The 27,065-nt window shown below is 35.8% G+C and overlaps 1 protein-coding gene and 1 pseudogene across 1 annotated transcript in view; one reads left to right on the forward strand and one right to left on the reverse strand.

Moving 5' to 3' along the window:
• The window catches only part of IL1RAPL1 (interleukin 1 receptor accessory protein like 1), a 1,385,702-nt gene that overhangs the window by 1,086,461 nt on the left and 272,176 nt on the right, over positions 1-27,065 (reverse strand). The gene's annotated exons all lie outside the window — the stretch shown is intronic.
• Positions 3,864-3,970, forward strand: LOC122436235 (annotated as a pseudogene).

Raw genomic sequence — 27,065 nt, forward strand, 5'->3', positions numbered from 1 at the left:
AAAGCCAAAAAAAACACAAAAGGCCCCTCAAAAGATATCTCCATTCTAATCCTTGAAACTGGTGAATTTTATCTTATGTGGAATAAAAGAATCTTTGCATATGTAATAAAGTTAATGAGCCTGAGATGGGGAAATGATCCTAGATTATTCAGGTAGGCCCAAAAGGCAATGACGTGTATACATGTAAGAGGGAGGCACTGGGAGATCTGACACAGAGAGGAGAAGGTAGAAGAGATTTGAAGATGCTGGCATTGAAATTAAAATGATGTGGCCACAAGTCAAGGAATGCCAATAGTCACCAGAAGCTGGAAGAGGTAAGGGATAACCCCCTTGGAGCCTTTGGAGAGAGCATGACACTGCTGACATCTTGATTTCATCCCAGTGATTCTGATTTCAATCTTCTGACCTCAAAAACTGTGAGACAATGTATTTCTGTCATTTTAAGCCACCAAGTTTGTGGTAATTTGTTAGAGCAGCCAAAGGAACCTCATACACAAGAAGAAGACTTTTGTTTTGTTTCTGATGCCCTATTTTTCATCTTCTGAAAACAGCACAGGCTGGTCACACATAAAGATGGCAGAGTTATGGAAAGACCTCTGACTGTTCATTTGCTGTAATCTCTAGTAACATAAAAGAAAGGACTTTTTTTAAATAAACTTTTTTTTTTATACTTGGTCCATATCTTCTTTCTTTTTCCATTTATTTTTATTAGTTGGAGCCTAATTACTTTACAATAAAATAAACTTCTTATTGAAGTAAATCAAATATACTGACAAATAAAGAAATCATGAGTAGAGCACTCAATGAATTTTCATAGTAAATTAAATAAGCAACACCAATCACCCCTGTTCTAGTCACTAACTCCCCCAATAGTAATCACTACCTTGACTTCTAACACCGAAGAGATTCATAGTCCCTTTTTCTGTACTTTACCTAAATGGAATCATATAATATATACTCTTTTAGATCTGTCTATGTTTGCTTAACATTTTATTCCTGGCATTCTCCTATACCGCTGCACATAGTAGTAGACTATTTAGTCATGAGACCACTCTGGAAAGAAGGAAAACTGAGACTGTGGGGCAGTGCTGTTCGCTGTTTTAAATTTGTGCTCCACAAAAGTATTTCACAGAGTATTTATTTATTTTTGGACATTGCATTATTTCTAGCTTTAATCTATTATAAAGAGCATAGCTATGAATATTTGGGGGCAGTGAGTGCCTGGTTTGAAACTGCTGGACCATGGGGTAAGTATATTTAGAACAAAGGATTTTATAAGAATAAAAGTATAATTTCAAAGTCACTCTCATTTCATTATGCAGACATTACTCAACTACATTTCTATTTTTTTACCTTAAAATAGTAGATGAATTGTGAGCCACCTGTCTTCTGATTAGATGCACTTAGAAAAACTGGATAAACTCTGAAGTGAGAGGATTATGTTTAATTGATATTTTTCAAGGTCACCTTAATGTAGTAAAACATCTTTAAAAATTTGAATTAATTTTAAAAGCTCAAATTTGGTACCTGGCACTTTAGAAATTTACTTTCATATAGTTTGATAGGAGGAAGAACATTAGACCTACAGAATCCTTAGTAAAGTTGATATGTTACCCTAGAGGAGCATGGAATACATCTTGAAAATCTTGTAACTTCTCATATAATCCAGAAGGATGCAAAACTACAATGAAGTGCATGTTCTCAGACTTGAATGGAAGTAAAAGATGAAAATATAATTAATCCAATTGTGTTTCTTTGAGACATTTCCAACATCTCCAGCCAGCAGAACAATGATGATTTTTTTTTCCTTTGCAGCAGAAATAGATTCTTTTCAACCATTCTACTTTGAATATATTTTGGGGGTTTTTTTGAATTGCCTTTTTCTCCTCCTCCCTAGGATAGTAATGCTCTGAGCTCTATATAGGCATGCATAAAAGATTTTATAAAACACAAAATGTTAAAATTACAGTTAAAAGAGCTAGGTGTTAGACGAGAATACTATCAGCTTGGGACTGAAAGAATCTGAGGTCTTAAGGTTTACAGACTCAAAATGAAAGCACGGATATAACATCTAGTTGTGAAAATTAGGTCATGTTCACAGAACCATTTGATTGCTCACTTTGCATCTGAAAGTGCAATATTTGAGGAAATATGACTATTTTAATGGCAGACCTGTGTCAGCAGTTACAGAAACAAGGCCTGATGCCCTGAAAATAGTCTCCTTTCCTTATTGTCTTTGTCCTTGTAAATAGTTTAGATTGAGTTGGAATTTCGGTCTTCATCCTACACCTTACTTCTCATCCAGCAGTAATCCCTAACTCAAAACTAATTTTTAAAGGTCAAACTAAAATCTGGAAGCATCCTAAGAACCCATGAAGAGTTCAAAGGCTACACAGCTTCTGGTTAGGCACACTGGATTCCTTTTAATAACAGATTCAGTGAAGAAAAAATAAAATAGATGCATCTATTCAGTAAGAAAACCCAAGTAAAAAGAGAACCTATTGATCGCTTTCTCCACTATAAAAGTACACAGTTGAGAAAGGATTATAACTACTTCCCTAGTATTTAAAGTCTATGAGAAACAATTCACTCCATCAACCAACATTTAGTAAGGATGACTCTTCGAGGCACTAGGGATAGTGAATAAAACAAACAATAACCTCCCCCATGAAGCTGACATTTTAAGTGAAGGGAAAAAGAAAATAAATAAATAATGTATTGTATAACCAGTGTGGGGAGGTAGTCTGAAATCTTAAACACATTGCATGAGAAGGCCTCACTACACCGTGATATATGAACAAAGATCTGAAGGAGGTGACAGAGTCAGGGGAGTTGGAGGAAGAGGCTGAGCCAGGAGGCTAGCCAGGGGAAAAGCATCTAGGGCCAAGAGAAAAGCCAGTCTAGCACTTTTTGGGAGGAAAAGTATCTCCTGTTACTGTTATAACAGAGGCGCATTGTGCCTATTGTGGAGCAAGAAAGAGGGAAGCCCTAAGAGACAAACAGCAACGATGAAGAGTCAGATGAATACAAAGAACCTTGTGAGCAACTGTAGGAACTTAGGATTTTATTCTTAGAGAGATGAGAGGCCATTATAAATAGATGCTCAACCTCAGAAGATACAGCACAATTTGTGTCTCAAGATATCACACTGGTTGCTCTGTTGAGAAAAAACTGAAAGTGAACAACAGTGAAAGCAGAGAGAATAGCCAACTATTAAAATAAGATAAAACAGGTGAGAAAGGAGGGGGCTTGGATCAAAATGTAAATGTGCTGAGAAGAGGTCAAATTCTGGATGCATTTTCAAGGCAGAAGTGATACAATTTGTTGACGGGCTGGAGCATACAATATACAGGAGTCCAAAGGAATTCAGTTTTGGTTTGAGCACCTAGAAGGACTGAGGTACCCGGAAGGAAGTTTGGGGAGGCTCGAATGTGGGAGGGAAGGAAAGGAATTTGTATGGGGTTGGCCAAGTGTGATATGCTTATATAGAACAAAGGTAAAAATGTGGACTATAAAGATGGGTATGTGAGTCTGGAGTTTAGGGGAGAGTTCCAGGGTCATGATGAAAATTTATGAATTATCAACATGAAGATGGTATTTAAAGCTATGATTTTTTTTCCATTTATTTTTATTCATTGGAGGCTAATTACTTCACAATATTGTAGTGGTTTTTGCCATACATTGACATGAATCAGCCATGGATTTACATGTGTTCCCCATCCCGATCCCCCCTCCCGCCTCCCTCTCCATCCCAACCCTCTGGGTCTTCCCAGTGCACCAGCCCTGAGCACCCATCTCATGCATCCAACCTGGGCTGGTGATCTGTTTCACCCTTGATAGTATACTTGTTTCAATGCTGTTCTCTCGCTTCTCAGCCTTTTGGCTAGGATCAAGTGTAGTATCTGTTCTTATCAGTTTAAAGCTATGATATTAGAAGAGATCTCCATGATTGAGTATACACAGACAAGATGTCCAAGGCCTCAGTTCTGGGGTTCTTGGGGGATTAAGAGCATGGACCTTATCTGGAACTCATAACAAGAAGCATTCCAGATAGTCACAAAGGGATTCTGAATGAAATGATCCTGTAAAATATTGCAAGATAAGACCATAAAATGAGTGGTGATTTTAACTAGATGCTTTCTAAAATTTTCCAAACACTGTTTGATTTTTGTGAGTAGAAATGAAATCATCCTTTATCCTAGTAAAATTCTAATATATAAATATTTGATATCAGTATGTGTAAGTATGATTTATTTATACCTCACATATGAGGATCAGTCTTTTATGATTCAGATAATATCCTATAGTTAAAAAAATACTGCTTGGATTTGAAATTTAAGCATCTGGTAGATGTTTCAAAGAGTTACCATTAGATTCATGAGGATCAGTGATTTCAATATAAACAGAATATATAAACACCACACTAAAGAAGATATACAGAAGGCAAATAAGCACATGAAAGGTTGCTTCACATTGTATGTTATGTGGTAATGCAAATTAAAACAAAGAGACACAAGTATACACCTATTAGTGAGTGAAGTCGCTCAGTTGTATCCAATTCTTTGCGACCCCATGGACTGTAGCCTACCAGACTTCTCTGTCCATGGGATTTTCCAGGCAAGAATACTGGAGTGGGTTGCCATACACCTATTAGAATGGCCTAAATCAGGAACGCTGACAACATCAAATTCTGGAGAGAATGTGGAACAACAAGAACTCTCATTCACTGCTGGTAGGAATGCAAAATGGTATAACTAATTTGGAAGACAGTTTGGTAGCTTCTTACAGAACTATATTCTCACCAATCAATCCAGCAATTATACTTCTTGGCACTTACCCAAAGCAACTGTAAACTTATGATCACACAAAACCCTACACACAGATGTTTATAGCGCCTTATTCATAATTGCCAAAATGTGGAAGCAACAAAGATATACTTCAGTAAGTTAATGCATTAATAAACTGGTATATCTAAGCAACAGAATATTATTAATCACTTAAAAGAAATGAGTTATCAAGTCATGAAAAGGGACAAGGAGAAAATTTAAATGCTTATTACCAAGTGAAAGGAACCAATCTACATATGTCATTATACATTTGTCCACACCCAAACAATGTACACCAAGAGTGAATCATAATATAAATAGTAATGGGTGATTATGCTGTATCAATGTAGGTTCATCAATTATAAAAAAAAAAAAATTAACCATTCTGGTGAATGATGTTGATAATGGAGGTGGCAATGCATAGAGGAGAGGGCAGAAAATATATGGGAACTCTATGTACCATCGTCTTAATTTTGTTCTAAACCTAAAATTGCTCTTAAAAAATGTTTTAAGAATATTAATTAGACTAAGAGTACCCCATGTTTTCTTGTTAAAATCCTGAGTTGATTTTACCAAAATACATAGAGATATACTGAATAGTCTTTCTTTAATCTGATACAGCTAGATTAAGTAATGTGAGAAGAAATTTTATAAGACTGACAATTTTGATAAATGTTTACCTGTTTAGTAAAATTAAAATTAAAGTCACTTGTGTGGAAAATATTTAAAAATCGAGAATATCAGAAAATCTAACAGTATTTCATGCTACACATATCAATTTCAATATGACACCTGCAGTTTAGACTACACATATCTTCTGTGTGAACATCCCCTAACCTCTATAAACCCTGGAGGAAGATGTTTAATACACAAGATCCCATATTATTCTTCCTGCATGGACTCTGGTTCTTTATCTTTGGAATGTGCTTATAACATTAAATATAATACTTTTTACCGCTATTTTCGCCTTGTACATCTTTAGAATTAAATTCACCAAGCATGACTTCTGTAAGGCTGAAATATTTCCACTGTCATATACACATCAACAGAACATCTTTTCCATCCTTTCTTAACACTCACTTTCAAAATTACTCAATTTATAAAACTTAAAATGAGAATCAAACCTTTTTCTCAAAAACTGTGTTATTAAGAGTTAATACTTGAATGCTACTAAACTGTACCTGATGCTATAAGACAATTTCATTAAGAACTACACCTCTCTTTTCTCAAGGAAATACTGTTTCTCAGTCAAGCAACATGTTATTTCCTCACTGTAGCCCATTTAAGCCACAATTTCAAACGTAAAAACATTTAATCCTAAAAGTTTAAGTAGTCTATGAGAAGTAAATTACTTACAGAGAAAATACTTTTTTAATTAAAGATTCTTCCTCATGAGAATTAAAGACTCAAGTTTATCAAAGCCCATTAACCCCCTATCTTCTTGGAGGAATTTGAACAAAACAAAGGTAAGTAAGTGACCACATCTTAAACTGAGATGTGAATACCCACAACAGCTAACCCAGACCCCAAGTGAGCCTAGCAAAACCTGGTTGGTTTATTGGTCTAGAAAGCCTGTCAGCTGGTGAGCTATTGGCTGAGTTGGGCCTCTCTTCATCTGGTAATGGCAGGGTTCTAAGAGAACAACTGGAAACAACCAAGTCTCTTGAGGCCTAAGTTTAGAAAAGGCACTTTCAAATTTACCAGTCTACTCCTGCAAGCAAATCACAAACCAGGCCTCAACTTAAAAGGTAAGAAAGTAAAATTTACCTCTTGAACTGAGAAAATGCAAAGACATCACAAATGGGTGCAGATGATGGGGAGGGGTTTTACTAAGGCTGGACTAAGAAGGGACCTGTTAAGAGACAAGGTCACAGGGGTAGGCAGGAGATTAACAGTGGAGCCTGGAGACCAGCTAAGAGGCTACTGCAACAATCCAGCAGAGAAATCAAACCACTGATTTTCAAGTGGCAAACACCCAATACATACTGCCTTATGAAAATTTTATCCTCAAGAGCAAACATCTGAAACTCAAATAAGGTATGCCTTACCAGCTCATCCTCTGAATGCCCTTTGGTTTCATGTTCTAATCCCCTTGTTCTTCCCAACAATCAAAGTTTAGTGTTTTTCACAAGGCAAAGGTATGGGACAAAAAAATTAACTAAGTAAAATTTCAATCTGTAGCAATTCCCACAAGTAATACTCAATTTATGTAACATGCTTTTTAAATTCCAAAAATACATACAAATTTGAGGTACTGTCATGTTTTTTTAGCAAATCCAAAGATTCAAGTTATAAAAATATCCACAATAAATGATTCACTAAACAATGAAACCAGTGACAAGGAAATTGGAAAATAACAATTTCCCAATAGAAATAACAATAGAAACATAACAAATTGTTCATACTTATGCAAGCTTGACAGGTAACACACAGAGCAGCCACATGCTTTAATGGATGGTACTTGAATCATTTACAGCAATTTTTTTAATAGATTCACCTATCTTTTACTTTCAGTTCACTAATTATATAAGAAAATGATCTCCAGACCCAGACCCTTGAAGTTTGACAGGAAAACGTGGAAATTTCAATTTTATCCATAAACATACGCCTTAGAATTATTCAAGCCAGGAAAAAAAAATGGTAAATGAAAAGAGCTATAAACTTGCTTACCTTTCTTCTTCTTGTTTAGGCGCTAAATTGTGTCTCAGTCTTTGTGACCCCCATGGAGTATACCCACCATGCTTTTCTTCCATAGGATTTCCCAGGCAGGAATAGTGGAGTGGGTTACCATTTGCCTTTTTTTTATCCCACATCTTTATCATTTCAACCTTTCCTGCCTGTGATTCAGAACCAGCCTTGAGAGGTCATCAAGATCACAACAGAATCTTTACAGAATTACACTTGTACTATATGAAGCAAAAAAGAAAAAGAGCCCTATTTTAAAAGTTCAGTAGAACAAAATTCTCTAATTTGCCTTGAACTTCATCCCATTAATTCTCGTTATCACCAAGTGGTTGGACTTACGCATTTTCTATCATTTCATACTTCTAAGGTTTTACTACATGAGTGAAAGACATAAACGTTATAATGCACCAAATTTAATCCATGATTTCATTCTCTCAAAAAACATTGCATGTGTTCACAACAAGAAAAGTTCAATATGTATGGATTAAAAGAAATGTGATAATTATGAGACAGGAGAATGGAATATTACCTGATTATCTGCCATGCATTAGACTGTTTGGGGGTGCATTTTCTTTTCTCATAGAAACCACAGGAAGTTCAACAGTTCAGTAATTTGCCCAAGGTCATAGTTAATATGTAGCAGGGACTAAACTACAGCACACAACTATCCAATGTTAATGACTATAATTTTTCCACTGTACCACATTTTTTAAAGCATGTCAGACAGTTCATTAAAAAAGGTAATAAAAAGAATTTTTACAGAACCCTTAAAACTATTTTTCACATTCACACCATAACATATCCAACAGCTCTGATTACTTCAGTTCTAGGCTCCACATTTGCCAGGCCCCTCAAAAATGTAACATATTTATCCTTGAAGTGCAAAAATAGTAAAGTATACAAAATTTCAAGTTATCCAAATTATGGCTTAAAAAGCTTTAAAATCTTTCTAGTTATTGATAAGTATCATGGGAGCAGTGGTGAAACGAAGTAAGCCATTAAGGCTATACCATCAGCTGAGAAACGTTTGAGAAATGAGATCATTATATTTCTCCCCAGAGTATCCACTTTTTTGTCCTACAGCCACTGCAGATCATTGGTACATCTAGAACTTAAAATTTAGTTAATCTGATTACTATACCATTGTTGTTGTTGTTCATTCACTAAGTTGTGTTCGACTCTTTGCAACTCCATGGACTGCAGCACACCAGGCTTCCCTGTCCTTCACCATCTCCCAGAATGTGATCAAACTCATGTCCACCAAGTCAGTGATGCCATCCAACCATCTCAACCTCTATCACCCCCTTCTCCTCCTGCCCTCAATCTTTCCCAGCATCAGGGTCTTTTCCAATGAGTCGGCTCTTCATATCAGATGGCCAAAGTATTGGAGCTTCAGCTTCATCATCAGTCCTTCCAACGAATATTCAGGGTTGATTTCCTTTAGGATGGACTGGTTTGATTTTGCTTTCCAAGGGACTTCCAAGAGTCTTCTCCAGCCCCACAGTTCAAAAGCACTCAGCCTTCTTTATTGTCCAACTCTCACATCCATACACGACTACTGGAAAACTGTACCCTTGACTAAATGGATGTTTGTCAGCAAAATGACATCTCTGCTTTTTAATGTGCTATCTAGGTTTGTCATAGCTTTTCTTCCAAAGAACAAGTGTCTTAATTTCATGGCTGCAGTCACCATCTGCAGTGATTTTGGAGGTCCAAGAAAATAAAGTCTGTCACTGTTTCCATTGTTTCCCCATCTATTTGCCATAAAGTGATGGGACCAGATTCCATGATCTTCATTTTTAGGAATGTTGACTTTTAAGCCAGCTTTTTCACTCTCCTCTTTCACATTCATCAAGAGGCTCTTTAGTTCCTCTTTGCTTTTTGCCATTAGAGTGGTATCATCTGCATATCTGACATTGTTGATATTTCTCCAGGCAATCTTGATTCCAACTTGTGATTCATCCAGTGCGGCATTTTGCATGATGTACTCTGTGCAGAAGTTAAATAAGCAGAGTGACAATATACAGCCTTGATGTACTCCTTTCCCAATTTTCAACGATTCTGTTGTTCCATGTCCGATTCTAACTGTTGCTTCTTCACCTGCATACAGGTTTCTCAGTAGGCAAGTAAGATGGACTGGTATTCCTGTCTCCTTAAGAATTTTCCACAGTCTGCTGTGATCCACACAGTCAAAGGCTTTAGCACAGTCAATGAAGCAGAAGTACATGTTTTCTGGAATTCTCTTGCTTTCTCTATGAACCAATGGATGTTGGCAATTTGACCTCTGGTTACTCTGCCTTTCCTAAATCCAGCCTGTACATCTGTTAGGTTCTCAGTTCACACACTGTTGAAATCTAGCTTGAAGGATTTTGAGCATAACCTTGCTAGCATGTGAAATGAGTGCAACTGTACAGTAGTTTGAACATTCTTTGGTATTTTCCTTCTTTGGGATTGGAATGAAAACTGACCTTACTATGTATTTTATTTCCATATTTATAATCATCTCTACTAAAATATGTAGTCAAATTTTTAAGTGCCTAAAGTCAAATAAATGCAACTATTTAGCAATGCTTTTAACTCTTAGTTAATCTATAAGCAAACTACACAGAAACCAATACCACACTTAGCCTTTTCCCTGTCCTAGGAAAAAATGTGCTTTATCTGATATGTTTCAGACTAAAACTTGCCAGATTTTATTAGATATTTTCCAAAAATCACTCCCCAGGCAAATATGCTGTATACCAAAAAGTGGAGAAACATGGTTTAGATGATGACTGTCAATTTGTCATTTTTTCCTTTTTAATTTACACTATAAATAGAGAAGATTGTGAGCATAAGGCTTCTCTCTATTTTAGGCAGAATATTCTTAGTAATACTCTACAAAGATAAAAATATCTATTGTTTTACCTTGTTTTTCTTCTACTAACTTTATTTTTACACTAAAAAGCTTTTGCTATTATCTCTAAAATGTTTCTGTGTATTTCCTAACTTTAAATCTGTAATACATAATTCTTGGTGATCAGTTTAGTCTATGAGTTGGATTTTTTCTTCTGTCAACTATCCTATTAAGTTATGCATTTTGGTATAGTACTTACAAGAAGTCCTCAATCTCCCACTCATAAAAGAGTCTGTAGTGAACATAATAAGTATAAATGTATCTACCGGTAGACTATTGGAATATTAAGTATTGCATACTTTGCTACAATAAAAATTGGAAAAGACATTTTCAAAAGATTTATAGCTTCTCTTCAAGCATAGGTATTAGAATATTCAAACATCACATTTTGACAAACATTTACAATATTTTTTTCATATTATATTGAAAATTATTTTCCTCTGAAATCATCTTCTCACATTCAAGATTTAATATTCAATATATGTAATACTATACTGGAATAAATTTGTTCAGAAACAGAACTACTGCACAAGAATACATATAAAATACACCTCCACTATAAATTTGATTCTCTGCCTATTACCATTAAGAAGCTGATTTGGGTGACATAACCTAAGATTTCTCAACAGCTCCTGTTACTCCTGTATCTGTCTCATTCTAGCTTCCCAATGGAGTCACCACTGGGACTAAAATCACTGGATGCCACAAAATGAAAAAAAGAGATAAAGTCCAATAATACAGCATCTAATATTTAGAGAATAAACAAGCATTTCTTTATGAAATGGCAACCCACTCCAATATTCTTGCCTGGAGAATCCCACGGATGGAGGAGCCTGGTAGGCTACAATCCACAGGCTCGCAAAGAGTTGAACACGACTGAGCGACTTCACTTCACTTCACTTCTTTTTTTTTTTTATTGTACAAACAAGAATATTTATTGTGATTACAATTTGTTTTTTTTTTAATTTATTTATTTTTTTTATTAGTTGGAGGCTAATTACTTCACAACATTTCAGTGGGTTTTGTCATACATTGATATGAATCAGCCATAGAGTTACACGTATTCCCCATCCCGATCCCCCCTCCCACCTCCCTCTCCACCCGATTCCTCTGGGTCTTCCCAGTGCACCCAGGCCCGAGCACTTGTCTCATGCATCCCACCTGGGCTGGTGATCTGTTTCACCATAGATAATATACATGCTGTTCTTTCAAAACATCCCACCCTCACATTCTCCCACAGAGTTCAAAAGTCTGTTCTGTACTTCTGTGTCTCTTTTTCTGTCTTGCATATAGGGTTATCGTTACCATCTTTCTAAATTCCATATATATGTGTTAGTATGCTGTAATGGTCTTTATCTTTCTGGCTTACTTCACTCTGTATAATGGGCTCCAGTTTCATCCATCTCATTAGAACTGATTCAAATGAATTCTTTTTAATGGCTGAGTAATATTCCATGGGGTATATGTACCACAGCTTCCTTATCCATTCGTCTGCTGATGGGCATCTAGGTTGCTTCCATGTCCTGGCTATTATAAACAGTGCTGCAATGAACATTGGGGTGCACGTGTCTCTTTCAGATCTGGTTTCCTCAGTGTGTATGCCCAGGAGTGGGATTGCTGGGTCATATGGCAGTTCTATTTCCAGTTTTTTAAGAAATCTCCACACTGTTCTCCATAACGGCTGTACTAGTTTGCATTCCCACCAACAGTGTAAGAGGGTTCCCTTTTCTCCACACCCTCTCCAGCATTTATTGCTTGTAGACTTTTGGATAGCAGCCATCCTGACTGGCGTGTAATGGTACCTCATTGTGGTTTTGATTTGCATTTCTCTAATAATGAGTGATGTTGAGCATCTTTTCATGTGTTTGTTAGCCATCTGTATGTCTTCTTTATAATAAAGCAGATTAAATTCATTGTAAGTGTGTTACCCCACACATAAAAATAAAATCTCTAAACAGGATATTTTTTTTAATCCTTTAAAAGTTTTAGTGTTGAAAAAAAATGTGTTTACTGGTAAAATATGATTATAGCCTATATCAAATTAATGTATTATATCAATGTCAATGTCCTGGGTTTGATAATGTATGATGGTTATGTAAAACGTTATCATCAGAGAAAAGTAAGTAAATTGCATGGGGGAAATCACAGTATTTTTGGCAACTTGTGTAGTTACAACATTATTTCAATATAGTACGTTTAAAATTTTGCTTTGTGAAATTTACTACTCTATAAGGTTGCTTTCAGATTTTCTATTAGTTTAGAATTCTATAACCATTAGTCATTTTCAGGTAATACATAGTCAGAGTTTCAATACCCAATACCATTTTGGTATAAAGGATGTAACACTTTTTAATTTGTGTTATTTTTTTTCTCTTCTCTCAAAGCAACTTTCATGAGCACATATTTCAGTTTTAAACTCTATTATGTTTTCTGAAATGTCCTTTTACTTGGTGGGTCTTTTCACATATTTACTCAATGGATGTGTAAATGATGTCATAATTTCTTCTTCATATTTTCCCAAAAAGTTAATTTCTTCAAGCTGTCTTCCAGTGAAACATCTTCAACATGAATTTCCTTATGTAGACAAGTCATTGAAGTATGCAACATAAAAATAAAATATTCCCCATAGAGTAATTATAAATAAATATATACTAACACAATATTTGCCAGCTATTTGTCATCATCATTACATAGCAGTCCCATTTCAACTTGACATTTATATGTGGCTTGAGCTCTCATTGTCAACATGGACCTGCTCAGTATCTTAAACACTAGCTGTTCATTAAAAAAGTTTATACAGAATTTGGTATTATCTATAATTAAAACAGCTATTGTCCTAGAATATTATTTCATTATTGTGCCTGATTATTTACAATTTGCTTTACTATCTTGGATAACACTTCATAGTAATATTTTAAGTCCATCTTAATACAAATAAAATGTATGCTATTAATTTTTAATAATTAAGATAGCATATAATACTCTAAAGATAAAATATATGGGTATATTTATTTTACTTCTAAGCATTTTTCACTGAGATTCTGCCTGGTGCTAGCATTTGTGTTAACATAAAAGAAGATTAAACTTTTGAAATACTATTAAAATTCAATAAATATTTCATTCATGACCTAAAATGTGCATTTACCAAAATGTATACTTAGTTTGTAATCTCTTTTGCTGTTTTAAACTTTAGTAGTAGTGTTAGTTGCTCAGTCATGTCTGACTCTTTGCAATCTCACAGACTGTAGCCCACCAGGCCCCTCTGTCCATGGGATTCTCCAGGCAAGAATACTGGAGTGGATTGCCATTCCCTTCTCCAGAGTACCTTCCCAACCCAGGGGTCAAACCTGGGTCTCCTGCTTTGCAGGCAGATTCTTTACCATTTGAAATACAGGGAAGACATTTTAAACTTTAAGCACATATAAAAACTACAAGTAGTCACATAAAATAGAGTAAGAAAGAAGTAACCCTGGTTCATTTTTCTTAACCTTTACAACCAATGGGCTAATTTGGTTTGTTTCAAATCTACTGTTTAGATGCAGGACTGTGCAGTACTACGGGAAATGGAAGCATGCATTCCATCTGAAACAAGTGCTAATGATTTGAAACCTCCATCAACTGGCTCTCAAAATGAACAGGTATAGTTGAGTGTACTACCTGTCTAACTGGGAGTGCTCCTAATAAACTTCTGGGTAGAATTCATTGTTTATTTGAGCATATAACGAATACATATGTGTTCATTCAAAGCTTACATATATTATTGAACATCGATCACAAATACAGCAATTATTTAGAATTCAAAACAAAAATATTTTTCAAGGAGTAGTTTATCACTAGCGTTGTTTGGAACTATCAGGTCATGGTATTATTGTTTTCTATTGTTGTCCAGAAAAGTGGCCCCCTTCATTTCCTTCACCGAGGTCCTTCACCCAGATTGGAACTCTACTGTATACTGAACAGTATACTCTTTCCTAAAAGGATCACACTCATATTTCTTCTCTGCACCTTTGCTTTTTCTATTTCTTCTTTGGGAGAATACTCATCCCTTTCACCTCTCATTATTTCCAGCTGTCAAAATCTGATCTCTCATCTTTGTTCAAGTTGTTCAAATACTATAGAACCCAAGGATTAGATTTTGTGTAATGCTGTGGAGAATACACTGAATAGGGAATGATAAGACCTCATTTCTGGTACCTGTGGTCAAAAAAATACACTCCATTGCTTACCAGATGTGCCAGCTCTCTGGGCCTTAATGTCTAGAACTTAGGGTTTACACTAAATGGATCCTAAGACCTCTTCCAGTGTTTTGAAGACTACGGTTCTATGATACGATATCTATCCTTAAGATATTTTTTCCTCTATGTATGTCCACACAGCAACGCATTGTGTAGAAATGAATATCTAATTCTTCCTAAATAATTTCATGGAATTTGGGTTTCTGGTGGTAAAGTAGAATTAATACTAGGAATCCGTGAATATTGAGGATACATAATCTGCAGTTGGTGCTTTGACGGAGACAATAACACCTAAGAAGATGCTTCACTTATGAGAGGAGATTCAAAATGAATGAAAAAGCACAGTGGAGTTTGCAAGCAGCAAGAGAGGGAACCTCAGAAAAGGAGGTGGAGTGTGTTATCAGCATGTCAGAGAGCAGGGAAGGGTGGCAAGCAGGGATGTTGGAGATATAGGAAAAAAGAATCAAACTCTGGTGAAACAGATGCTTGGTAAACCAAAGGCCTAGTAATCAAAATGAATCTCAAAAAGTGGGGTGAGTATTCCCTTAGCTACAGGAGCACTCTGTGAGAGAACACTGCCTCATGATGCAGTAGGCATACCCTGCCTCCCCAGGGAACTAGTGGTAAAGAACCCACCTGCCAACGCAGGAGATGCAAGAGACAAGAGTTCAATCCCTGGATCAGAAAGATCCCCTGGAGGAGGGCATGGCAACCCACTCCAGTACCCTTGCCTGGAGAATCCCATGGACAAGGGAGCCTGGCAGGCTACAGTCCAAGGGATTGCAAAGAATTGGACACGACTGGAATGACGTAGCATACAACCTTGTTACCTATGAGTGGGAGGGTGTAAAGACACAAGAATATTTCTCATCTGTCTGTGCCCCACCAGGAAATCTAGTCAATCATTTCAGCTGTCCTCAAGGTAAAATTTCCTTTCTTTAAAACACAGAGATAAGTGTTTCAGAAAAACATTTAAAAATTATTTACAGAATTATCAGTAGGCCTTTGTTTCCACTTCATGACACTTTTAAAGAAAACATGGTTGGGACTTTGAAAAATGGAGAGTGGCACCTATCCTCTCCTTCTAGTTCATGCATAAGAGGACATGAAGGCAGGCCTAAAACACTGGGTCACATAGTAAGATGAAATCGCACACCAACTTTCTATTCTCATAATAAATTAACCTCTCTTAGTTCACCTTCCATCTTATTAAATAAGAAGGAATCATTTCTTTAAAACATTTCCCACCCTCATCTCTATTTCCGTATTCCTTGGTCTCCTTTTTTTTTTTTTATCCCCAAGGAAAACCACAGGCAAAACTATTTTATTTCTCCATTGCTAAATACATGGGTTAACTACTGTCAACGAGTAAATCAGTCAACAGACATAAGCAAAGTGAAAAGAGATAGGATGTCAGACAAGCAGCCTTTGGGTCATGATAACAATAACAGCTAAATATGATGGTGGTGGTGGTGATTATAACAACCAAGTATTAAAGGCATGCTATAAGGTAAGGGTAAAATTTCTTAAGTATTAAAATCCCTCATTAGAAAATCTTGAGTTTCCTTTTCAGAGATATGTGCCATTGAGGAAATATCAACTTCCTGTATTTGAAGACTTGCATCAGCTATGAAAATTAGAAATATAAAAATGAAACATAGTTTATTTACCATATCATAATACTCTGTACAGCATCATCAAATAAACCCTCTTCTTTCTAAATAAGTTTCAATGGCCTATTTTCCTCTTAGCTACTTCACACATAGAAATAAGTTAATAAATAAGAAATAAGTTAATATCTCACAATTCAAGCAAATCATTTCAATTTTATTTATTTTTAATTTGTATTAGCATGGTTTTATATATGTGAGATATACTCACACACACACACACACAAAAATATATATATATATATATAAACTGGGAAGGCAGTTTATGACTTTTGAGCCCTTTGGCATACTTCCTGGAAGTCTCAGTAATGACTATAGTTACTCTTAATTGCCTTCAACACACTTACATGAATGCTACATTCAGTTGAATTATTTCCTGGATTCCCTCTAATTAATCTGATAGCAGCTGTTTTAAAGCCTGTGCTGATTAACAGTTGCAAGACAGCTAAATGCCTAGTACAAGAAAAGCTCTGTGAAGCTTACGTATGTTCATCCACATAATTTTGTCTTTTAAGCATCAACAATTCAAAGAAGATGTGCTATTTTTAGTTAACTGTATTATTTGTTTATATAACTCAAATGGTTTTACCCTAATATACTAAAATATCATCTCAATATATTTAATAAATATCCTAATAGGTATTATGGGAATCTGCATTTCAAAAAATAACACGTTTTAAAGGTTTAAATAAATCCTAAAGAAAACAACTGAGGAATTATTATAGTATATATTTGTACTGGTTTCCTTGTCCTGGTTCAGAAAATATAAATGAACTTTAAAATATAAATGATATATTAAATAAGTGACTCATCTAAAGTAAAGTGCTATGAGGAATACTTTTAAGGTCAAACTACACACACTTGATGTTTTGTTCCTTTTGACCAACAAATAGCAATTTGATGCATTTCAGACATACGTTCAGCTTAAATAATCACCATTAAATGGCATTCTCTGTAAGTAGCAATTTTAGGCTATATTCTGCCTGTGAGAAAATTAAAGTTCTGATGCTGTCATTCTTCTAAAAAGCAATCAAAGCATTCTATTTCCCAAGATACTGAGGCCAGCCCTCATAGTCTAGCATAGTCCTTCTCTCCATCTTGGTCTTTGGCCAATCCACATTATTCCTACTTCATTCCCATTCCATTAGCTCCAAAGACACATTAGCAAGTGTCTTTCTTTTTTTTTCCCCCTTGAGTTGTGCTATTTCTTCACTCAGCGTGGTATGGCCTGTTGGTGGAATCCTTCAAAGGAAAGTTTAAAGCTATTTTCCTCAAAAAGCTATGACAAGATTCACAAACTCACATGACTCTCTACAGGAACCGTCAATAAGTTATCCGGGCTGCTGTTAAGTCTATGAGAGGTAGCTGAGGGTCAGCTCCAGACCTTGGCAGTGAGCAAAGTTTTCAGACAACATAATATCCAGAAATATTTCAGAAATCAAGAATTTAATGTATGATATCCTGATTTTTAAATGTTGGCAACAAATATAAATTTTAAACACTTTGGAAGTCAAACTGTTCACATCTGTTGACTGGCTTGTGCCTCTCAACAGATTGTGGCTTCTGCCTCAAATCATCCTGAGGAGGAAGTGACCTCTACACAGTGTATTCAGCTAATCGTATATAGACTCTGTCCACACTGTGGTTCGGGGGTGTGTGTGAATACATCCCACGGCTGTTTTGTACATAACAGAATTCAAAAATATTAGCTACAAGGAAGCAGCAGGCATTGGTAATGTTTGACAATGCAAGAACTAGAAATCAATTCCCTACTTGGCCACTCACAAGGTGTATGATCTTAGTATTTTACTTATACTATGAAATCTGCAGTGGAAATAATCATAATCTGCCTACTTTGTAGCATTGAAGTAAATGACATACAATGTGTGCAATAATTAGGAAAGGGTCTAGCACAAGTTAACACTCAAACATGTGTTAACTGCCATTATTAGTGTTATTCTTTTAGAACTATAGCAAGTATGTATGTTTTATTATATAATACACACATTTAACAAATTTTTACATAATTATAAGTATGCTTTCTATTCCTATTTCATGCCCCTTTTGAGAAATCATAGCCAGGACTTTCTTTATAATACTCTGAAGCATGAAACAAATCCAAATCTTCCCTTCCAAGAGAATGAATACAAAGTAGCTATGTATTTATGTAGGAAAATGCCATACATACATACATACATGCATACTGACATACACAACAGCAAGGATCAATTTCAAAAACATTATATTGACCAAAAGGAGCCAGACACAAGAGATTATCTACTGAATGACTGTATTTATATGAAGCTCAATAACAGTCAAAATTAATTGATAGTAACAGAAATCAGAAACAGGTTACAATTGATATGTAGGAACTGGCTGTAAGGGGCATGAGGGAAAAATATGGACTGATAGAAATGTAATTATTGATTAAGGTATGAGTTACACAGTCAGTAAAACTAAAAAAAAATCACTTATTGATACTTAAAGACATACATTTCATAAGAAGAAAATTTCATCTCAATACAAGAATTTAAAAAGTGATACATTAAACAGTTAAAGCACTTTCCTGAAGACATTAACTTAATAGAAACAGAAATGGATTTTTAAGTTATAAAATAATATTTGAACCCACAAATACAAAAAATTTCTTAATCCCATTTTTGTTATATAAATGTCATCAAGAGGTTTTTAAACAGTGCATGTTTCCTTCATTGGTTGCATGCTAGAAGTATCAGGGGACAATACCAATGACTTTTTATGTCAATCTGTTAAGTTAAATGTATTAGATGAACTCTATAGAATGCAGGTAAATCTTTAAAATTTTGAAACTACTATGAATATTGTGAAGAACTCAAATACATTTTAATATACAGTGAATATAAGTGTTTGAAATTACACTGAATTAGTATTGACCTAAAGGCATATTCTGAAAGCTATTGTGAATTAAAGAATAAAACTATAAGGCTTTAAAATTATTTTAGTTCCCTAAAATAGAGTATAGGAAAAATAAATTAGGTTATTTCACTTCTAAGTAAATGTAACTCACTACAGTTTATTGTCATAAAACTATGTTTTTCAAAATATCTCTGACCTACACTAGGCTCTTCTCAAGTTCAGAAGAAACTAGACGATTTTTTTCAGAACTCCTATTTCTAATTCATTCTTACTGAATGACAACAGATGTTTAATTTTAGAAATAGTTTTCATGGCCAACTATCTGAACAGGATTTTGAAAAGAACATTTAGGTGAATTGTTAAATCTTTATGTTAAAACGTACTAAAAAAAGAAAATAATCAGGATTTATAATACTTCAAATAATTAAATCCTACACTTTTAACAGTATGTCAACTACACCCTAATGTACTAATTTTATTTTTAACTGAAAGCATTAATTAATTTAGTATTTTTTAAATTAAGTATAAAGTGATGAAAAAATTTTCAAAACACTGAATCATAAAATAAAAGTGCTCAAACGAGAAGCACCTGCAGAATGGTGCAATATTGACCACTGAAAATCTACTTCTTTGTGACAGCTAAAAGAACACTGGAGAAAATTGTCAAGATCAACTTTTTCAGACCTCTGGAAATTAACCAAAACCTGGCAACAATCTGAAGACTGAGTCTTAGTAAGAACAGTGAGGGTTGTAGCATTTTAACTCTATACTACTACCCCCTCTTCATAGTTCTGTGTTACCCTTGAAGAAACAAGCCAATAGCCTCACAGCCTATGAAGGGGGAAGGCTGGATTGGGAACACTTCACAAAGCTCCATCTCAAGAGGACAATTACTTTTGATCTGTCTTGCTGCCCCTTTAAAAAGCCCCATTCAAGGACTTCTCTTTATTTGACCTGACTTAGAACTTGCTCAGTGAGGAAAGTGATATCTTCACAATGTTTTTTCACCTTTTTGCAAAATTAATCACCAGCAAGTGTCTCATATTTCATCTTCCTGAGGTGGTAAAACCAGATGGGACAAACAAGAATATAGCCAAAACATCAAAAAGGAAAATGGAGTGAATAAGATGACCATCAGCAGCTTTGAAAAGCTATTTCTGGAGCCATAGGCATGTACAGGACTGTGTGCATGTCCAGAGGAGACCCAGAAGAACCCAAACCTATCATCTCTGACTGACCTTGAGTTTCTGCACAAGCCAGGAGTAAAGGCCCATGCAAAAATGTCAAATGCCAAAGTGTTAAGCTATACTTCAACACACACAGAGAACTTCTAGGAAAATGCTGGAAAGTTTACTGGTTCAAGGCAATTTTTTAGTCTTTCCAATCACTAGATAGTAAATAAACTGACCAAGCACAGACCTCAGTAGAATATTTGAAGAAATAATGGCTGAAAACTTCCAAAGTAGATGAAAACCATTAATCTATATGACCATTATTTTCAACAAATTTCCAAAGATTATGAGGTCAAAGATAACCATGCCCAGCCACATCAGTAAAACTGCCAAAATTCAAGGACAATGAGAGGATTTTGAAAATAGCAAGTGAAAAACACAAAGGAATTTCAACAAGATTAACAACTGACTATTCATTAGAAATCACAGAGGCCAGAAGGTGGTAAGATAAAATATCAAGGTACTAAAAGTAAAGAGAGACCAACCAAGATTTCTATACCCAGCAAAACACTGCTTCAAAAATAAAGGAAATATTAAGATAGTCGCAGATGGACAAAAACTGAAAGAAATTGTCACGAGTGGACCTGGCCAAGAAGAAATACTAAAATAAATCTTTTCAGCTAAAATAAAAGGACACCATACAATCACTCAAATGAACAAGAAGAATTAAAGATTCCCATTACAATTAACTACGCAAGAAAATATAATGAAGAGTTTAAATCTGTTTTGCTTGGAATACTTTCTACTCCCATGTCATTTAAAAGAAAACTACATAAAGCAGTAATTATAAAACTGTCTTGATGGGCTCATATGGTATAAAAGAGGTAAATACCTGGTGGTTCAGATGGTAAAGAGTCTGCCTATAGTGCAGGAGCCCACTCCAGTACCCTTCCCTGGAAATTCCCATGGACGGAGGAGCCTGGTAGGCTGCAGTACATGGGGTCGCGAAGAGTCAGACATGGCTGAGCGACTTCACTTTCACTTTTCACTTTTATGCATTGGAGAAGGAAATGGCAACTCACTCCAGTGTTCTTCCCTGGAGAATCCCAGGGATGGGGTCGCACAGAGTCGGACACGACTGAAGTGACTTAGCAGTAGAATAGTGCAGGAGACCTGGGTTCATCCCTGGGTTGGGAAGATCCTTGTGAAAGGGAATGGCAACCCACTCCAGCATTCTTATCTGGAGAATCCCATGGACAGAGTAGGCTGGCAAGCTACAGTCCATGGGGTTGCAAAGAGTTGGACACAACTGAGCAACATATATATATATATATATATACACATATCACATAGAGTGGAGAAGAAAGCAGCTATATCAAAGCCATTCTATATACAGTAAAATTAAGATTAATCCAAGATAGATTGTTTTAATATATTAATTGCAATGCTTATAGCAACTATGATGAAGATACTCCTCAAAATCCTCCAAGCTAGGCTTCTGTAGTACATGAACTGAGAACTACCAGATGTACAAGTTGTTTAGAAAAGGCAGAGGAACCAGAGACCAAATTGCCAACATCTGTTGGATCATAGAGAAACCAAGGGAATTTCAGAAAAATATCTACTTCTGCTTCATTGACTACACAAAAGCCTTTGACTGTGTGGATCATAACAAACTGTGGAAAATTCCTCAAGAGATGGGAATACAAGGCCACCTAACCTGCCTCTTGAGAAACCTGTATGCAAGTCAAGAAATAATAGAACCTTACATGAAACAACAGACTGGTTCAAAATTGGGAAAGGAGTACATCAAGGCTATATACTGTCACCTGGCTTATTTAAATTCTATGTAGGGTACATCATGAGAGGGTGGAAGAATCACAAGCTGGAATCAAGATTGCTGGAAGAAATATCAACAACCTCAGATATGCAAATGATATCACTCTAATGGCAGAACGTGAAGAGCAATTAAAGAGTCTCTTGATGAGGATGAAAGAGGAGAGTGAAAAAGCTAGCTTAATACTCAACATTAAAAAACTAACTTCATGGCATCCTGTCCCATAGAAGGGGAAAAAGTGGAAGCAGTGACAGACAATTTTCTTAGGCTCCAACATCACTGTAGACGGATGAGGGATGCAGCCAAGAAATTTAAAAAAAGATGCTTGCTCCTGGGAAGAAAAGCCATGACAAACCTAGAAAGTGTATTAAAAAGCAGATATCACTTTACTGACAAAGGTCAGAATAGTCCAAGCTGGGTGGGGAAGATCCTCTGGAGAAGGAAATGGCAACCCACTCCAGTACTCTTGCCTAGAAAACTCCATGGATGGAGGAGCCTCGTAGGCTACAGTCCATGGGGTTGCAAAGAGTCGGACACGACTGAGCAACTTTTCACTTTTACTTTTCACATGGCTTTTGCAGTAGTCTCAGATGTGAGAGTTGGACTATACAGAAGGCTCACATGTTTTGGCCACAGCAATCAGAGCAGAAAAAGAAGTAAAAGGAATCCAGATAGGAAAAGAAGAAGTGAAACTCCTGCTGTTTGCAGATGACATGATCCTCTACATAGAAAACCCTAAAGACTCTACCAGAAAATTACTAGAGCTAATCAATGAATACAGTAAAGTTGAAGGATATAAAATTAACACACAGAAATCCCTTGCATTCATATACACTAACAATGAGAAAACAGAAAAAGAAATTAAGGAAACAATACCATTCACCATTGCAACAAAAAGAATAAAATAGTTAGGAGTACATCTACCTAAAGAAACAAAAGACCTGTACATAGAAAAGTATAAAACACTGATGAAAGAAATCAAAGAGGACACAAACAGATGGAGAAATATACCATGTTCATGGATTGGAAGAATCAATACTGTCAAAATGACTATACTACCCAAAGCAATCTATAGATTCAATGCAATCCCTATCAAGCTACCAACGGTATTTTTTACAGAACTAAAACAAATAATTTCATAATTCGTATGGAAATACAAAAAACCTCGAATAGCGAAAGTAATCTTGAGAAAGAAGAATGGAACTGGAGGAATCAACCTACCTGACTTCAGACTCTACTACAAAGCCACAGTCATCAAGACAGTATGGTACTGGCACAAAGACAGAAATATAGATCAATGGAACAGAATAGAAAGCCCAGAGATAAATCCACGAACCTATGGACACCTTATCTTTGACAAAGGAGGCAAGGATATACAATGGAAAAAAGACAACCTCTTTAACAAGTGGTGCTGGGAAAACTGGTCAACCACTTGCAAAAGAATGAAACTAGAACACTTTCTAACACCATACACAAAAATAAACTCAAAATGGATTAAAGATCTAAATGTAAGACCAGAAACTATAAAACTCCTAGAGGAGAACATAGGCAAAACACTCTCCGACATAAATCACAGCAAGATCCTCTATGACCCACCTCCCAGAATATTGGAAATAAAAGCAAAAATAAACAAATGGGACCTAATGAAACTTAAAAGTTTTTGCACAACAAAGGAAACTATAAACAAGGTGAAAAGACAGCCCTCAGATTGGGAGAAAATAATAGCAAATGAAGAAACAGACAAAGGATTAATCTCAAAAATATACAAGCAACTCCTGAAGCTCAATTCCAGAAAAATAAATGACCCAATCAAAAAATGGGCCAGAGAACTAAACAGACACTTCTCCAAAGAAGACATACAGATGGCTAACAAACACATGAAAAGGTGTTCAACATCACTCATTATCAGAGAAATGCAAATCAAAACCACAATGAGGTACCATTACACACCAGTCAGGATGGCTGCTATCCAAAAGTCTACAAGCAATAAATGCTGGAGAGGGTGTGGAGAAAAGGGAACCCTCTTCCACTGTTGGTGGGAATGCAAACTAGTACAGCCACTATGGAAAACAGTGTGGAGATTCCTTTAAAAACTGGAAATAGAACTGCCATATGACCAAGCAATCCCACTTCTGGGCATACACACTGAGGAAACCAGATCTAAAAGAGACACGTGCACCCCAATGTTCATCGCAGCACTGTTTATAATAGCCAGGACATGGAAGCAACCTAGATGCCCATCAGCAGATGAATGGATAAGGAAGCTGTGGTACATATACCCCATGGAATATTACTCAGCTGTTAAAAAGAATTCATTTGAATCAGTTCTAATGAGATGGATGAAACTGGAGTCCATTATACAGAGTGAAGTAAGCCAGAAAGATAAAGACCAATACAGTATACTAATGCATATATATGGAATTTAGAAAGAAGGTAATGATAACCCTATATGCAAAACAGAGAAAGAGACACAGATGTACAGAACAGACTTTTGGACTCTGTGGGAGAAGGCGAGGGTGGGATGTTTTGAGAGAACAGCATAGAAACATGTATATTATCTAGGGTGAAACAGATCATCAGCCCAGGTTGGATGCATGAGACAAGTGCTCGGGCCTGGTGCACTGGGAAGACCCAGAGGGAATGGGTAGAGAGGGAGGTGGGAGGGGGGATCGAGATGGGGAATACATGTAAATCCATGGCTGATTTATGTCAATATATGACAAAAACCACTACAATATTGTAAAGTAATTAGCCTCCAACTAATAAAAATAAATGAAATAAATAAATAAATGGGAAAAAAAGAAACACTATTAACAAAAAAAAATAAAATAAAGTTAATAAAAAAGAAGGCTGACAAAAACCACTACAATACTGTAAAGTAATTAGCCTCCAACTAATAAAAATAATTGGGAAAAAAAAAAAGAAGGCTGAGTGCTGAAGAATTGATGCTTTTGAATTGTTGTATTAGAGAAGACTCTTGAGAGTTCCTTGGATAGCAAGGAGATCCAACCAGCCAATCCTAAAGGAAATCAATCCTGAATAATCATTGGAAGGCCTGCTGCTGAAGCTGAAACTACAATACTTTAGCCACCTAATGGGAAGAACTGACTAATTGGAAAAGACCCTGATGCTGGGAAAGATTGAAGGCAAAAGGCGAAGGGAGCAGCAGATGAGATTGTTAGCATCACTGACTCAATGGACATGAGTTTGAGCAAACTCCTGGAGGTACTGGAAGACAGAAGAGCGTGGCGTGCTACAGTTCGTGATGTCGCAAAGAGTCAGACATGACTCAGTGACTGAAAAACAACAACAAAATATACTTCAAAATAATGGAAAATAATTGAAATGCTCAAATTTCCAGTATGAGAAAATTATTGCAACAGACTCAAGAAGAAATTGAATATCTCAATGACCTATTAAAAAACATTACATTAGTAATTAAAAGCTTTCAGCAAAGAAAATCTCAGGCTCATCTGCTTTTACAGTAAGTCCTACCATATATTTAATGAACAGCTAACACTAATACTTCAAAGACTATTCCAAAAAATGTAATAGTCCAAAAAAGAGTATGATCGTTCCCATCTCATTATGATGCTTGATTACCCTGATAGCAAAACTAGGCAAAGAAATCCCAGTAAACATAATTTACTATTTAATGCTGCTGCTGCTGCTTAGTCACTTCAGTCATGTCCAACTCTGTGTAACCCTGTGGACTACAGCCTGCAAGGCTCCTTTGCCCATGGGATTCTCCAGGCAAGAATATGTGGTTGGGTTGCTATGCCCTTCTCCAGGGGATCTTCTGACCTAGGGATTGAACTTGGGTCTCCTGCATTGCAGGCAGATTCTTTACTGCTGAGCCACCAGGGAAGGCCTTACTGGTTAATATCTCTTTACAAATATAGATGTAAACACCCTCAAGAGAAAAACAGGAAATCAAATCCAGCAGCATATAAAAAATTATACACTACTACCAAGTGAGATATTTCCCTGGAAATTAAGACTAGCTTCACATCCAAAAATTAATCACTGTAATAAAACATGTTAATAAATTAAGGACCAAAATCACATGACCATCTTAATTGATAAAGAAAAAACATTTTCAAAAAACTCCAATACTCTTCATGATAAAAAAACATTCAACGATTAAGGAATAGAAGGACCCAGTCAACCGAATAAAGGACATCTACAAGAAACCCAGAGTTAACACAGTAAACAGTAAAACTAGACACTAGCCCTTTGATCAGAAACAAGACAAGAATTTCCACTTTTGCTGTTTCTACCCAGCACTGTAATATAGATTCTAGTCAATAAAATTAGGCAAGATAATGAAATAAAAGCATCCAAAATTGAAAGGAGGAAGTAAAACCATCACTATTTGGAAATTCTCTGGTGATCCAGTGGTTAGGACTCCACACTCACAGCGTTGAGGGCCTGAGTTCAATCCCTGGTTAGGGAACTAAGATCCCACAAGCTGCATGGTCAAACAATTAATTAATTAAAAAAAAATACTACCATTTGTAGATGACATGATTTCTATATAAAGAAAATCCTAAAATATCCTCACACACAGAAAAAAAAAAACTATTGGAAATATTAAACAAGTTCAGCAAGGGTACAGGATTCAAGATCAATATACAACAACCAACTTGATTCTATACATTTGCAATGAGCAAATCTGCAAATGAAATTTTAAAAAGCAATCCCATTTACATTAGCATCATAAACAGTAGAACACTTAGGAATAAACTTCACAAAGAAAGTATAAGACTTGCATAGTGAAAACTACAAAATATTTGTTGAAAAAAAATTTTAAAGACCTAAATAAGTGCAAAAATATCCCATGTTAATG

The sequence above is a fragment of the Cervus canadensis genome, chromosome X (assembly GCF_019320065.1).
Source record: "Cervus canadensis isolate Bull #8, Minnesota chromosome X, ASM1932006v1, whole genome shotgun sequence".
Lineage (NCBI taxonomy): Eukaryota > Metazoa > Chordata > Mammalia > Artiodactyla > Cervidae > Cervus > Cervus canadensis.